Here is a 15515-nt window from a genome sequence, read left to right as displayed (position 1 = left end):
ACCTGGCGTTGTGTGAGCATTGCAAAAGCACAGGATGGGAAGCAAAGGCAGCAAAGCAGTTCTGAAAGGACCAACCACCTTTTTCCAGGCTTCAGAAACCAAGAGTATTGCATCACATAAATATCCAGCTCCATGAGAATTCCTCGTCCCAACTGATGTGACCTAAAGGATCCTGAACCTGGTGGTTTTCATGAAATAGGTGATTTATTGGGTCTTCTTTGTCCATCAGCTCTCTTGCTTCCTGCAGATGCCTCAAGCAATACCACAGAGCACCTTCACCTGCAGCAGCCCCCACATTCCCTGCCCTCCCCTGGGCCAAGGGAGGAGGTGCCAGACCACACCATGGCCCTTGGATATGATGCTGCTTATCCTGACCATAAAATAAGCAGCTCCTGATTTACCTATCAGAAAAAAGTCTTTGAAGAATAATTAGTCTCCCTGTAGTGCTTTGTTCCCCCTGGAAGCTAAGATATTCTATTCTATTCTATTCTATTCTATTCTATTCTATTCTATTCCATTCCATTCCATTCCATTCCATTCCATCCCATTCCACTCTTCTCTATTTCTATTCTCTTCTATTTTATTCTGTCCCATCCCATCCCAAGTTAGGCCAGCTGCAATGGTGTGCCATTCCAAGTGGGAATGACAATTTAAGGGGCAGGTTTCCAGCTAGCTAAGATGCAGTGAAATGCCTGGGAAGATCCCTCACAGACACCTGGGCTCCCAATGCCAGAAGAATGTCAAAAATCACATAGGCATTTCCTTTATCTCGAAATCTTCAAAATCCCTGGATCTAACACAAACTGGCACCCTGAGCTCAGCTGTGTGGTATCAGCATAACTCAGTATGACAACCATCCATTCGTCATCCAACACCGTGTCATCCGAGCAAAAGGACTCCTGAAGGCATGAACTTTCCCGATCAGTCATTGAAAAATAAGTTGCAAATGTTAAAAAGCTTCTTCCAACCACCTCAATGCAGCATCCAGGGCCTGGGGCTCTCCTGGCTGTGAGAGAACAGTCCCAGACAGGAGCTGAGCACGGCCAAGTGCACCGGAGGCTGTGAGCAACAACCTTCAGTTCCTCTGTGCTCCAGTTCCTGGGAAAGCTGTCAATGGCTGTGTGGAAGAGCCAAACCCCTCCCCCTAAAATCAAGGGTGGTGAGGCCCTGGCACAGGGTGCCCAGAGCAGCTGTGGCCACCCCGTCCCTGGAAGTGTCCAAGGCCAGGTTGGACGGGCCTTTGACTGATGTGGTCTAGTGGAAGGTGTCCCTGCTCATGGCAGGGAGTGGAACTGGTGATCCTTAAGGTCTCTTCCAGCTCAGACCATTTTGGGATTCTGTGGGCATAGCTCAGCAGAGATTCTAAAGAAATAGAACAGCCAAGGAGAGGTCCTGGATGCCCACTTGAGTGGTTTCCAACTAGCTTGGCATGAAAGAGTTTTGCCTGGACCCTGGAGCCCAGGACTCATCTGACTTTACTTCTGGCTACCAGAATTCATGATCAGCAAATACGTGATGGGCCTAGGCAGGGAAGAGTTCTGTGGATTTAAAGTGAACTGATCAAGGGCAGTTGTTTGAGAGGGAGCTGGGCTCAGCCTCCCCAGGTCTCTGTGTGCATGAGGCAGCCAGAGCTTGCTGAAGAAGGGTAAAGTAAGGGCAGTGTAGCACAGAAAAGACACGAGGACGGTGAGTTTGAGCTAGAAGAACCCAACGGCCAGAGGAAAATAAAAGAGACGTTGAACTGCACGAAGCTCCTGCCAGCTAATTTCCTCGGGTCCCTCTGGATGGCAGCACAACCCTCCGCTCCATCAGGGGCTCACGCGGGGTTTGTGTCGGTGTAAACGCAGTGTCCCATCTCCAGATCATTAACGAAGAGAGATTCCCAGCAGGAAGCTCTGGAGGAAGAGCAGGAGGTAAATGTTTAAAGTAGAAGGAGTCAAGAAGCAGGTACTGACTTGCTGGGCTCCAAACAAAGCCAGACCCATCCAAGGGTTTGGTAGGTGACTCCTACCATGGCTCAGCCAGCAGCTCCTGCAGCCTCCCCACGACTCCCACGTGTTTGGGGTTACAGCGCTGGGATGTGCCGAGCTGTGATGGCAGGACCGACAGGATGGACAGCTGGCACTGCACTGCCATGCCGCCAGTGACTGCTTCCTGGTGCCCCATCCCTGTTCACTGCCCTTGTCCTGCAGGCTTGCTCTGATCAGGGCAAGGCCACCCAAAGAGCTCAGGAAGTCATTAGTTCCCAGGATAAACACACAGGACGTTTCTCCTCAGGTTATTTCTTCCTCCTGTCTCCTTTCTCCTGGTACCACCAGGCAGCAATGACTGGAAAAGACTCAGACCCCCCCACTGCTCCCCAGTGCTCTCCCCTCCCTACAATTCTTCCATGCTCAGGGAGGCCAGGAGAGCATCCTGCATGGCTGGTGGCCTTCATCCTCACTAAAAGAGTCAGGAGAAGCTTGTGCAGCCTATTCCTTGGCAGCAGCTCCCTCTGATGCCCCTGATGCCTGCAGGGATAGAAATCATGGATAGTGGGACCTTCTGAGGGGATGAGCTGCTGAATGTGCCCTGGCCTGACCCAGGTCCTCAGCTTGGCCACCCCACCCTGACACCAGCACCGGGGCAGGGCTGGGTTCATGCCGTCCCACCTGGCTAGGGATGGCACAAGATGGAACTGCTCCATCAGGGAATGGGGCTGGGGTCCTGCCCTGGGATCCCCTCCAGCCTGGCCCCAGTGAGGGGGCTGCAGCCCAGGGCAGGACGGGGCAGTGGGGATGGGGATGCAGGGGCTGTTTGGATCCATGCTAGGAGGCAGCCAGAGGCTGTACATGAGACCAGTGCCACCGCTGTCACTTTGGGAGCTGGATGGGAATGGAGAGAATGTGTTTGAGAGGGTCACATAAATGTTTGTGTAGCTCAGAAAAGAAGATAGGATAGGATAGGATAGGATAGGATAGGACAATTGGAAGGGACCTACGATGACCATCTCCTCCAACTGCCTGACCACTTCAGGGATGACCAGAAGTTACAGCACATTGTTAAGGGCACTGTCCAAACATTTCTTCAACACTGACAGGTTCGGGGCATCAACCACCTCTCCAGGAAGCCCATGCCAGTGTCTGACCACCCTCTTGGTAAAGATGCTTCCCAATGTCCAGACTAACCCTCTCCTTGTGCAGCTTTGAGCCACTCCCAGGCATCCTGTCCCTGGATCCCAAGGAGAAGAGCTCAGTATCTCCCTCTCCATGTCCTCTCCTCGGGAAGCTGCACAGAGCCACGAGGTCACCCCTCAGCCCCCTTCTCTCCATGTCTTCCAGCCCATCACCAGCTTGGTTCTCCTTCTCTGGACACATTCCAGGGCTTTCCCATCCTTCTCAAATGTCGGGACCCAGAACTGCACCCATTTTAATATATATCCTATGTATAGCATCAGAGTTACTGTATAAATTTGACTTAGAATGGGAAAATCAGGCTCTAGAAATGGCATGAGGGACCACAGCCAGCCTGGGAGCTCACATCAGCAGGTGGCAAACCTGGGGCAGAACGGGGATCCCACACCTGTGGTGCCACCTGTAGCTCAGGAAAGACTGGATCCCTGGCAGTTCCCATGGGGGAGCAGAAGTTTGACACGGGAGGGTTCTTCCTCTGGCAGGGAAAAGGAAGAACGCATGCCAGAGCTGTTGGCCAACAGAGATGTGTGGAACTGGGAAAGAGCACATTCTTTACAGGGAAGGTAATTCATTGTTGGAGCCACTCATTAAGGCCTTGGCAGGCTCCGTACTGACAGTCAGAACTGGGGCTCCAGACCTTCGCTATAAGAGGTTTTTCTTCAAATACGAGTTGTTTCAGTGCTGTCCTGCATCAGCCAATGTTCTGTTTGGAGTCGATCCTGCATTGTAACACTGAGTTGAAGTGTGGCCTTTGGAGCTGGGGAGTTAGAGCTGACCGTGATGGTCCTGCAGGTGTCACAGCTGAGAGGGCAGGGCCCTCCACTGATGGCTTCTGGGCCAACATATCACACAGGTATTTGCTCCATCTCTAAGTGGGGGAGTCCTCTGGAGCTCTTGCTTAGTCCCTGTGTGGGTGCAACCAAATCCTTACCCAGCAACAGTCTGGGAGAGCTGGGGGTGTCCAGCCTGGAGAAGAGAAGGCTCCAGGAAGCTCTTAGAGCCCTTTCCAGTCCCTAAGGGGGCTCCAAGAGAGGTGGAGAGGGACTTGAGACAAGGGATGGAGGGACAGGACAAGGGGGAATGGTTTCCACTGCCAGAGGGCAGGGTTAGGTAGGATATTGGGAAGGAATTGTTCCATGGGAGGGTTGTAAGGCCCTGGCCCAGATTGGCCATCCCTGGAAGTGTCCAAGGCCAGGATGGAGAGGGCTTGGAGCCACCTGGGATAGTGGAAGGTGTCCCTGCCCATGGCAGGGGGTGGCACTGGATGTGCTTTAAGGCCCTTCCCACCCAGACCACTCTGGGATCCCATGACAGCTGAGGCATCTGTTAGGTCTTCTCTCCTCACTCTCCTGATCCCACATAGGGTGAGCAGTTCCCAGCACCCAGTGCCACTCAGGCCTGGATTGGCCCTTGATCATACATCAATTTCTGTCATGGTCTTTCACATTTCTGACACCTGGCACCAGCAGACATTGTCTTTACACAATCAGCCATCTGTACTTGGAATTCACAGGTCTGGGAACAGCATCTCCCAGTTAACCCCTTCACTCCTCCTTGGTAAGAAAGGTGGGAAAACCAAAATACAGGTGTTGTTTCAGGGATGCCGTTTGAAGCTGTGCTGGCCCTGCCCAGGCTGTTTGCAGTTAACAGCTTCTCTGTGAACACCCAAGTGCCACTCGCGAGGTGACCTGCGCTCCCCCCGCACGGAGCGGGTGCCAAGAGGCTGCACCTCGCCAAGTGTTTACAGTAATCCTTGGCAGGGGCCCAGGGCTCCAACAAAGACATCTGCTAATCTGCAGAGAGGAGCTTTCAGGAAAGAGAGGCCTGAGGGTTTCAGGGAAACTCTGCTTCCAGCCAGGCTCTGCGAGTCACAAACTTGCCAGTCCCGGCTGGAGAAGCACACCTGAGTCTCCCGAGACTGGGATTTGTCTCAGACAGCAGTTCCCAGTAGGTTCCCTCTCTTGGATTAATTATTCTGCAGTGCTCGTGGCCTCTGTCCTCGTTCCTGGAGCCTCCTGGCTGTGCCGGGATCAAAGGGGATCCTTGTGAGACATCCACGTGGGACCTGAGCCGGGCCAGGCACTCAATGCCCCAGCAAAGCTGCTCCCCCCTTCCCTCCCCGAATCACGAGGCTGCAGGAAAATGGGACAAGGAATGAGGTGTTGGCGAGAACCTGGCAGCAGAACAAAGCCTGCTCCTGCTGCCATGGAGCTCAGCCACACTGTGTGTCCCCATCAGAGCCAGGTGCCAGGTGCTGTACAGAGTTTGGGGCTCACCAAGGGAAGATTTCCTCACATCCCCTCGCCTCAACATGCCAAACCGGGCAGGTGCAGCTCCTCTGCCCTGATTCAAACTCCCTCTTTGGAAATATCCATCCATACTTTAATGGCTCTGAGAGGAATAAAGCAATTTCCCAGGAAATGTGCTCAAAATCCAGGCAGATCTGAAGTTTTAAAGTGGTCAAAATCCAGGATGGATCTGAAGTTTTAAGGGCTTTCCTTCTCTGAAGGATGCAGCCTGCTTCCTGCATGGTGCCTTGGCAGTCCCATCTCCTGGGCAGAGTCCTGCTGGACACCATGTCCTGGGAGAGAGGATAAAGCCTTTCCTGCTGAATCCCGGCTGGCTCCTGCACAGCTCCTCTCCCTCTGGAGGAGGGAGGCTCTCAGTGTCAGGCTGGGAAATCACATGCTCGATGGCTTCAACATGAGGTAATTGTTTTTGGAAGAGACTTGGTGCTGGTTGGTTTTGCTGGTTTGTCAGGCACACACGGATGTGGGGCAGGGGCACGGGTGGCCAGGACCAGCCCAGCCTCCCCCAGGCACTGCTGGGTGCAAATATCCAAGTGCCCATTTGCAGCATCAATAATTCCTGCAGAAATGGCTGAGAGGGGCTGGCGGGTGCAGTGACACTGGGGGATCCCTCCATGGGGGTCACAGGGACCGTTGAGTCCCCCCTGTGCACTTGTCCCCAAAGCAGGAGCTGCCATGGGGGCAGCACTAGTCCAGGGACAACAGTCACAGAGAGTGGCTTCAGCTCCAGAAGGTTCTGCTGGGGAGTCCTTGCTCTGATGCCAGCTGGTGCCAAGGTGCTTTGCCAGATGATCTTTGATCTACCCCGTGAATGGATCTGATTCAAGCTGCCCCATTCATGAGCATTTTAATGTCAAAGAACATGAACTGGGGCACAGCCCCCCATTCATCTCTGCTCACAGCTCCCCAGGGTGTTGGATGGGTCTGTCTTCACCTGCCTGAAATGTGAAGTTGCACAGGGAAGCATGCCCAAGACAGCCACCTGCCATCCTTCACCTCTCTCTGGCCCAGAGCCAGATCCATTGCAGTGTCCAGAAACTCAATTTCCACCCACAAAACGAATGTGCAGTAGCTGAATTAGCCCTGCCAGCTCCAGCTGACCTGTGGTTGAGAGCTGGAGTGGACACAAGCTCAGAAGCTCGGTGGATTTTCCAGCACCATCCTGCCCAAAGCTTCCTTAAGGATCACAGAATCATGGAAACATTTCTATTGGAAAAGCCCTCTAAGATTGAGTCCAACTGTTCCCCCAGCACTGCCAAGGCCACCACTAACCCATGTCCCCATATGCCACATTCACACACCTTTTAAGTCACTCCAGGCATGGGGACTCTGCCACTGCCCTGGGCAGGCTGTACCAGGGCTGGACAACCTTTCCATGATGAATTTTTCCCCAACATCCAACCTGACCCTTCCCTGGCACAACTTGAGGCTGTTTCCTTTGGTCCTGTCCTGTTCCCTGGCAGCAGAGCCCGACCCCGCCTGGCTGCCCCCTCCTGTCAGGGACTTGTGCAGAGCCACAAGGTCCCCCCTGAGCCTCCTTTGCTCCAGGCTGAGCCCCTTTCCCAGCTCCCTCAGCTGCTCCTGATGCTCCAGACCCTTCCCCAGCTCCATTCCTTTCTCTGGAATGCCTTCCCTGGAAGGTGAGCCCTCTACAGCTCTTCGAGGAAAACTCGAGGTATCCCTTGGACAAGTCCTTGTGCCACACGCAGCTTGGAACGGTCACAGCACAGGTGATTCAAGAACTGGGCTCCCAGACCAGCTCATGAATCGAACACATGCCAGTGGGTGATGCTGCAGGAAGGTGGGAAGAGGATCCATGCCAGTGGCTGCAGCTGTTTGCACATGTTTGCTGGACCAGAGCTGATAACAGAGATGCTGTTCCCAGTGCCCAGGAGCAGAGGGCCCAGTCCTAAAAATAGTATCACTGGCAAAAGTGATCTTTGAATTTTTGAAAAAACCCTGTGCAGCTCTAGTGAAACAGGCAGCAAAATTCTGAATGCTGCTCAAGATGTCCACATGGGACAATACACAATACATGTGGCTCCAGGTGACACAGCCCTGTCCAGGCTCCTTATCCAGCTGTCTGAGACTGCCTCTGGAAGTGGGGGAGAATGGGTGTCCTGTGAGCAGGAGGGAGTGAAAAATGCTTTAGATTCTCCTCAGACCTGCTTTTCTTAAGAAAAGAATTTTTTTTTTTTAGAAGTGACTTTTTAAAGTGTACATTTACATTAAAAAAGAAGAACCTATTCCTTAACTTCACAGGGTAGGAGCTGCTTCTAGCTAATACGAGAGTTGCTGCTCTTATCTATAACAATCCTTTGATCTGTTAAGACATGTCTGAGCCTGGTGTACAGAGAAGAGAATCAGGTCCCCATCTAAACTTGGCAAAGCAGCAGCTTTTCCCCATGATGTTGCAAGAGCATCTTGGGATGCCGTTGATGAATGAGCTCTTTCTGTGTCGGGTGTTACATGAGCCAAACCGGAGAGTTTGTCTCTGAGTCAAACCAGTGACAGTGTAACACGACACGGGCGGGGAGGGGACACAGCCATGAGCTTATCCTGTGCTGCAATTCCATGTTGTGGTAGGAGCCGTTTATTTTAATGCAGGAATTACTGTTGGAGAGGGTCAAGCTGAGACAGACACTTAATTTTGGTTCACTGATGGAGTTAAAGTGGATTCAATGAGCCTTTTCTGCTCTTTGTGCCAGCCTGGATTTGCCTCCTTCCTCCTCCTGGCTGCATTGGTGTTTCTGTTGTTAAACTAAATGTCCTCTAACACCAGAATCTCCACTGGAGAACACAACTGAGTCACTCCTTAACCTTTTCTTAGTCAAACTCAATCTAGAATCAGAGGATGATTTGGCTGGAAGGGACCTTGAAGATCATCTTGTTCCCAGTCCCTGCCATGGGCAGCGACACCTTCCACTCCTCCCTTGAGCACTTCCAGGGATGGGGCAGCCACAGCTGCTCTGGGCACCCTGTGCCAGGGCCTCCCCACTAATTTCATCCCAATATCCCATCTACTCTGGCAGTGGGAAGCCATTCCCCCTTGTCCTGTCAATCGAGGCTCTTGTCCAAAGTCCCTCTCCAGCTCTCCTGGAGACCCTTTAGGCACTGGCAGGGGCTCTGATGTCTCCCTGGAGCCTTCTCTTCTCCAGGCTGAACAGTCTGAGCTCTCCCAGCCTGCCTCCATATTTGAAAACTTCAGATTTTTAACAGTCTGAGCTGACTCCTTCCTCCATTTATTAAGTTACCAACAATTCAGGCAACCTCTTGATGACAGATGGAAACATTTTTCTGACCAAGAACTCCCCAGGGAGGGGAGGAGTGTCTAATCAGAAGGACATGGGTTTAGGACAGCGGAAGCCATGTGGGAATGGGCTGGTTTAGCCCTGGAGCCAACGCTGTGTCCTCTGCAGAGTGCGAATTTGTTTGTCTGGAGACCCAGCAGATTCACCACGGGGGTCCTTGTTGTGTTTTTCCAGCCCATTACTGTTTTGTTGCTCTTGCTACTGGGTTCCTCAAGTGAGCTGCACGTCCTGTGAACACAAACACCTCGGCTTTGCAAAGCTGGGAACAGAGGGAAAGGTGTGACTTCACCTGAGAGTGCTGCGGGAAATCAACAACTGTACTCTGGGTAAAGCTCAGCTGGGCTGCACTGGAATTGTGGGCTGGAATGAGGCAGCTTTAACCTGTTCCTGGGGGTGGAACTGGGTGATCTTTATGGTCCTTTCCAAGCCCAACCATTCTGTGATTCTCTGATTCTTCACAGGCACAACCAGCCCTGAGCTTCCCCTGGAAGCCTGACAGGTCATGGAATCACGTCTCTGGTGCACACACTGCTCCCACCACCAGCTCTCACCTGTGCCACCAACACCAATGGCAGAATGCCACATGTGAGCTCCAGAGAGCGAGTGGAGGAATCAAAAGGTTCCAAAGGCTGAGACATCACACTCACCTGGCAGGTATTGGCTGTGCTGAAATGTACATGGGCTGTGCCAGAAAGATCTGGGTTGGAAGGGACCTTTGCAGGTCATGGCCTGGGATTTGCATGGACAGATTTTGGCAGTGAAGGGCTACAGGGGTGGCTTCTGTGAGGAGCTGCTGGAAGCTTCCCCCATGTCTGGCAGAGCCAATGCCAGAGGGCTCCTTGTGACCAAGGCTGAGCCCAGTAATGATGGTGGCAGCACCTCCTCGAAAACAGAGTTCAGAAGCAGAGAAAAATATCCCCCTGCAGAACAGCAGCCAGTGAGGAGTGGGAACAGGCGAGAGGAACAGCTCTGCAGACCCCCAGGTCAGAGGAGAAGGAGGGGGAGGAGTTGCTCCAGGCGCCAGAGCCAAGATTTCCCTGAGACTCCATGGGGAAGACCACGGTGAGGCAGCAGCGCCCCTGCAGCCCATGGAGGGCACTGGGGTGCAGAGATGCACCTGCAGCCCCTGGAGGAGCCCAGGTCGGAGCAGGGGGACGCCCAAGAGAGGCCCCGTGTGAAGCCCATGCAGGAGGAGGGTCCTAGCAGGGACCTGTGGCCCTGTGGAGAGCAGAGCCCACACTGGAGCAGCTTTCCTGGCAGGACTTGTGACCTTCAGGGGGACCCACATTGGAGCAGCCGGTTCCTGAAGGACTGACCCTGCGGAAAGGGACCTTCACTGGAGCAGTTTGTGAAGAACTGCAGCCCGTGGGAGAGAATCGTGCTGGAGAAGTTCCTGTGGGATTGTCTCCTGTGGGAGGGACTCACTGGAGCAGGGGAGGAATCTTGCCCCTGAGGAGGAGGAAGGAGCAGCAGAAGCAACGTGTGATGACCTGACTGTAACCCCCCCATCCCCCTGCACTGCTGGAGCAGATGGAGAATTGAGAAGTGAAGTTGACCCCGAGAAAAAGGGAGTGGTGGGGGGAAGGTGCTTTATGAGTTGGGTTTATTTCTGCTTTGATTTGTAACAAATTAAACTCATTTCCCCAAATCAAGTCTGTTTTGCCCATGATGGTCCTTGCTGAGGGACACCTCCCTGTCCTTATCTCCACCCACGAGCCTTTAGCTCTGTTTCCTCTCTCCTGCCCAGCCAAGGGGAACAACAGAGTGGCTTTGGGGGTACCCAGTGTCCAGCCAGGACCAACCCACCACAGTCAGGATCCAACCCCCTGGAAAGAGCAGGGACAACTTCAACTACGTGAGAATCATAGAACAGAATCATGGGTGGGAAGGGACCTTAAAGACCACTCGATGCCAGTGTCATGGGCAGGACACCTTCCACTAGCCCAGGTTGCTCCAAGCCCCATCCAACCTGGCCTTGGACATTTCCAGGGATGGAGCAGCCACAGGGGCTCTGGGTAACCTGAGCCAGTGCTGCAGGAGCTCAGCTGTGGGGCTATGGGAGCCCAGCTGTGGGGCTGTGGGAGCCCAGGTGTAGGCAGGCAGTCCCAGAGAAGCAATCACAGGGAGGTGGCTCCATGTTGCCTTTTCCGTTTAGCTGAATTTCCTCTTTATCTCCCTATGGATCCCACCTTCAGACGGAATCCCCGTCCCACAGGATGCTTTAAAGGCTTTGTTATTTTGACCAGATTATTACATAATTCCCTTTAAAGCATCACATACATTTTTCTGTTGGATTAATACCAAATGTCTGATGTAATTTTTAGCCCATTTCCATTTTTACACACTTTTTACAGTCTAGTTTAATTTCATTAGAAATTCCAGTCTCTGACACTTGATTTATCTTAATAAACTTCCAAAGCCAAGACTGAGCCAGCTGCTATTGCTGGAGCATTGCTGCTTTAGGGGTCTGTGTAACACTGACTTTGTGCCATGCCCCTGCTCTACCCTGGGCTCTGGCTGACCAGGGTTCTGCTGAACTGTTCTTACCAGGATTTACTGTCACAGCAGCTGAAGGCGCCTCACAGGCCCTGCATTTCTCAGCCCAGATCATGCTGCCTGTGAGCTCTCAGGTTGTTTGGTAAAAAGACATTTTTGGAGTTAGGAAAGCAAAGATACTCCGGGTATTGGGTTTTGCAACCTAATATTAATTGTGCTTCTCCTGCCTTCAGCCCTGATGGATCTGTCTGTGGATATTTCCCCAGTGACCCCACATCTTGCTGTCAAACCTGGTGAAGAAAATCGTTCTCCTTTTTACATTCCAGGAGAAGGAATGGCTTCTTCTAGGCTCCTGCAGGTGGGATGACTTTGGACATGCTGCCCTTGTTCCGTGCCCACCTCTGGGCCTCTGGATGCATTTCTCTCCATCTCTCTTCACACATGACAGCAGGAATGGGGACCATGCAAAGCTGGGCTCCCTCCACCAAGATCATCCTTCTCCTGGGAAGTTGAAAATGAATCACAAAGAGGGAGTTAAAGCTCTGAGCTTTGTGAGGGCTTTCTGCCTATGGGCAGGGAGGTCACTGGGAAATAAAGGGAGAGAGGGACAGGTGGATGGATGGATAGATGGATGGATGGAAGACTTTAACAGCAGGAGATCAGCAGAGCTGGGGGAGCAAGCACCAAGGGAGGTGTCACTGGACTAAGGAGCTGTGTGGGAGGCTGGGGACATCAGGAGAAGGACAGGATACCCAGAGTCAACACTGACTAAAGCTCTGGAGCTGGAATGTCTCTAGTGGGACTGTAGTTGGGAGGAAGGGAAAAAAGCCTTTGCTTTTCTGTTTCTCATTAGCCATTCCCACCACAGATGAGAAACAAGAAAAAAATTGGGACTATTTCCAACATTTTCTCATATTTCCAATTAGAGAAAATTAGTAACTAGCATTAGAACTGTAAACAGTGCTAGTGAGGTCCCAGGTGGTGGCAGAGGCGTTCAGGCAGGGTGACAGCCTGGAGTGGGGCAGGAACCCGGGAACGGGATGTAGCAGCCAGGTAAAGAAACCCGCTCGGAGGATACCGAGCGTGGCAGTTCCACGTCCCTTCTGCAGCCCCGGGGAGGGGCTCGGTGGAGGTAGGAACATGGGAACATGGGAACGTGGAGCTGTGCCGACCTCCTCGCGAGGCAGGGGATGAGCAGAACTGGTGGAGAAGAGCCTCACACAGGCGCAGCTGCTGGGCTTCAACTGAGACCATCCGAGTGCCTGTAAGAGCAAAAAGCTTCTCGGCTGGTCGGGATTTCAGACGGTTCAAGTGGAGGCCAAAGGCTGGGATGAAAGGGGACATTCCAGAAGGGAGGCTGCACAACAGCAGCCGCCGACAGCTGAGCCCCCGCAGGGCTCCCTGTGCCGGCGCTCTCGGGATTTCCTCTGCTCTTGTTCCACTCCGCTGGGGCCGTGTCCATCGCAAGGAGCGCGTCCTGAGGCCAGCCCTGAGCGAGGGCTTGGAGCATCCCAGCCGAGCAGGAAGCTGAGCAGGAATTCCAGGAAGCTGAGCAGGAATTCCAGGAAGCTGGGGCAGGTTTGCCCAACACGGTGAGACTGTGCAGGCAGGGCATCCCGCACACCTGGCAGACACAGAACTGAGGATGTTTCGCAACAAGATCCCACATTCTGGCACTCGACAGCGACTGCAGAGCTGAAATGCCTGGAGCGGTGTGGGCTCAGTCCCACGCTGTTTGTCCATCTGAGATTTGTTCCAAAGTCCACATCTGCAGTGCTGGGAGCAGAGGGGTTCCCAACCCCTTGTCCCGGAGCCAGCCGTGCTGCTTCACCACAGTGTGAGCAGGGGATGAGGGCTGAGCTCAGCCTGGCCAGGAAAGGAGCAGCGGTGACAGGGACGGTGGGCTCTGGTCACGGTGCCTGAAGCTGCAGCCCAGGGCAGCCCCCCCGCCCTGCCCGCAGACACAGCCGGGTCTGACACCCCACAGTGCCCAAAGCTGCCTCCCTCAGCCCCTGTGCTGGGGCTTTGCTCCAGGGAACACCAGCCCTGCACACCTGCCCCTGGGATCCTGTAAACCATGGAATCCCAGAAGGATTTTGGTTGGGAGGGACCTAAAACACCACCCAGTCCCAACCCCTGCCATGGGCAGGGACACCTTCCACTATCCCAGGTGGCTCCAAGCCCCAATGTCCAGCCTGGCCTTGGACACTTCCAGGGATTCAGGGGCAGACACAGCTTCTCTGGGCACCCTGTGCCAGGGCCTCCCCACCCTCCCAGGGAAGAATTCCTTCCCAATATCCCATCCATCCCTGCCCTCTGGCAGTGGGAAGCCATTCCCCTTTGTCCCCAGTCCCTCTCCAGCTCTCCTTGAGCCCTTTTAGGCACTGGAAGGGGCTCTGAGGTCTCCCTGGAGCCTTCTCCTCTTCAAGGTGAACCACAACTCTCTCAGCCTGTTCTCATAGGAGAGGTGTTCCAGCCCTTGGCTTCAGTGTCCAGCAGGAATCAGTCCCAGTATGATGACAAAGTGTTGTCCAAGATACAGGAGCACAGATGTGATGTTGTTCACCTTCCTGCCCTCCCTCTGGACTGAGGAAGGAGAGAAATGGACATGAAAATGGTAATTCATTAGCATATTGGGTCCTTATTGGTCATATATATTCATATAAATTGTCATATTTTGACATATATATGGTCATATTATTCATATAAATGATCATTTATTCAGATATTGCAGTTCCCTGGAAGTGTCCAAGGCCAGGCTGGACAGGGCTTGGAGCAACCTGGCCTAGTGGGAGGAGTCTCTGCCCACGGCAGGGGGGTGGAACAAGATGGTTTTTAAGGTCCCTTCCAACACAAACCATTCCATGGTTCTACGATTCATAGACTACTGCCATTTGGGGAAGAAGAAACTCTGAAACTCAAGTAAGCCACTCCATTTGTGTCCATATCCTGTAGCCTTTAAAAACTGCTAACTGGATTAATTCTTGTAATTAAACGTGCCTGTACCCAGCAGGCCCAGTGACTGTCCGTGTTCTGCTGTGGAAGGAGCAAACCAGATGTACAGAATAAACCCAGTGCTGTCCAACATGAGGAGCCCTGCAAAGCTGGGAGCTTGCAGCCAGCTGAGGATCAGTCTCTTCTCCCAGGTAACAAGTGATAGGACAAGAGAAATGGCCTCAGGTTGTGCCAGGGGAGGTTTAGGTTGGATATTAGGGAAAAGCTATTCCCAGAAAGGGTTGTCCAGCCTTGGCAGAGCCTGCCCAGGACAGTGGTGGAGTCACCATCCCTGGAGTGTTTGAAAAACGTGTGGATGTGGCACTTCATGCCATGGTTTAGTGGTGACCATTGTGGTGGTGCTGGGTTGATGGTTGGACTTGATGATGCTAAAGGTCTTTTCTAACATTAATGATTCTGTTATCTCGTGAAGTGCTGCCATAACCCTGCAGTGGAAGCTCAGCCTCCAGCTCGCTCAGCTGAAACATAAAGCCAAATTCCTTTTTCCAGGTGTCTTCCTTGCAACAAGCCATGGATTATTTTGGAATGACCTGCACACCTCAGCCTGGAAACCCAGCAAGCCAGGGTAGCTTTTGGACCCTGCCTGGCACTTCTCAGCTTGGCTGCATGTGACATTAACAGCAAACTTTTTATCTGCTCATAGTGAAACCACAGTGGGATGTGACCAGAGCAGCTATCTAGGGACAAAGTCCTCTTTGTACACAGAGCAAAACCTGCAGGGAATGTCAACGCTGGCCCCTCCTGCTGCTGAAATACTCCACGGAGTATGAAAACTACACAAATACTGTGCACAGGCACCTCCATTGATTTCTCATCCCTGATCTCTACTGTAGATGTGTAGACATCAGTAAAGACAAAGTCCCTTGAGATGCTGGTCACAAAATCCAGCACACTTTTCCCTCCCAAAAGGACGGATATGTAGATCCAAGTAGCTGGGACATATTTTTGACAAATGGCTATGAAGAGTTGAATTAGAACCTGGGAGGAAGGTTATTTCTCATTTTGGATTAGAGTCACCAGTTAAAGCAAAGAGTATTCAATCGAATAGAAATGTCAACCTCTGGAGCTCTCACAATTCACCAGCCTGATCTCTACAAACTACATATAAACAATTCCTTTTCAAAAGCAGTATCTGAATTTTTCATTTACTGCTTAATCCTCAGAGCTGGGGCTTAAAAAGAAAACCACCACATGCCTATTGTAATATTCTG

At 52.6% G+C, this 15515-nt stretch overlaps 1 long non-coding RNA gene across 1 annotated transcript; it reads left to right on the top strand.

The window, feature by feature from the left end:
* Positions 1-14092: 14092 nt before the first annotated feature.
* Positions 14093-15515, top strand: LOC116435409. The gene is made up of 3 exons (XR_004236773.1): positions 14093-14211; positions 14303-14435; positions 14794-15515. It is a non-coding gene; the product is annotated as an uncharacterized LOC116435409 (long non-coding RNA).

This window comes from Corvus moneduloides, chromosome 26 (genome assembly GCF_009650955.1).
Source record: "Corvus moneduloides isolate bCorMon1 chromosome 26, bCorMon1.pri, whole genome shotgun sequence".
In the NCBI taxonomy this organism is placed as follows: Eukaryota; Metazoa; Chordata; class Aves; order Passeriformes; family Corvidae; genus Corvus; species Corvus moneduloides.
Note: the sequence above shows the minus strand (reverse complement) of the source record. Positions and strands in the feature narration are given on the sequence as shown.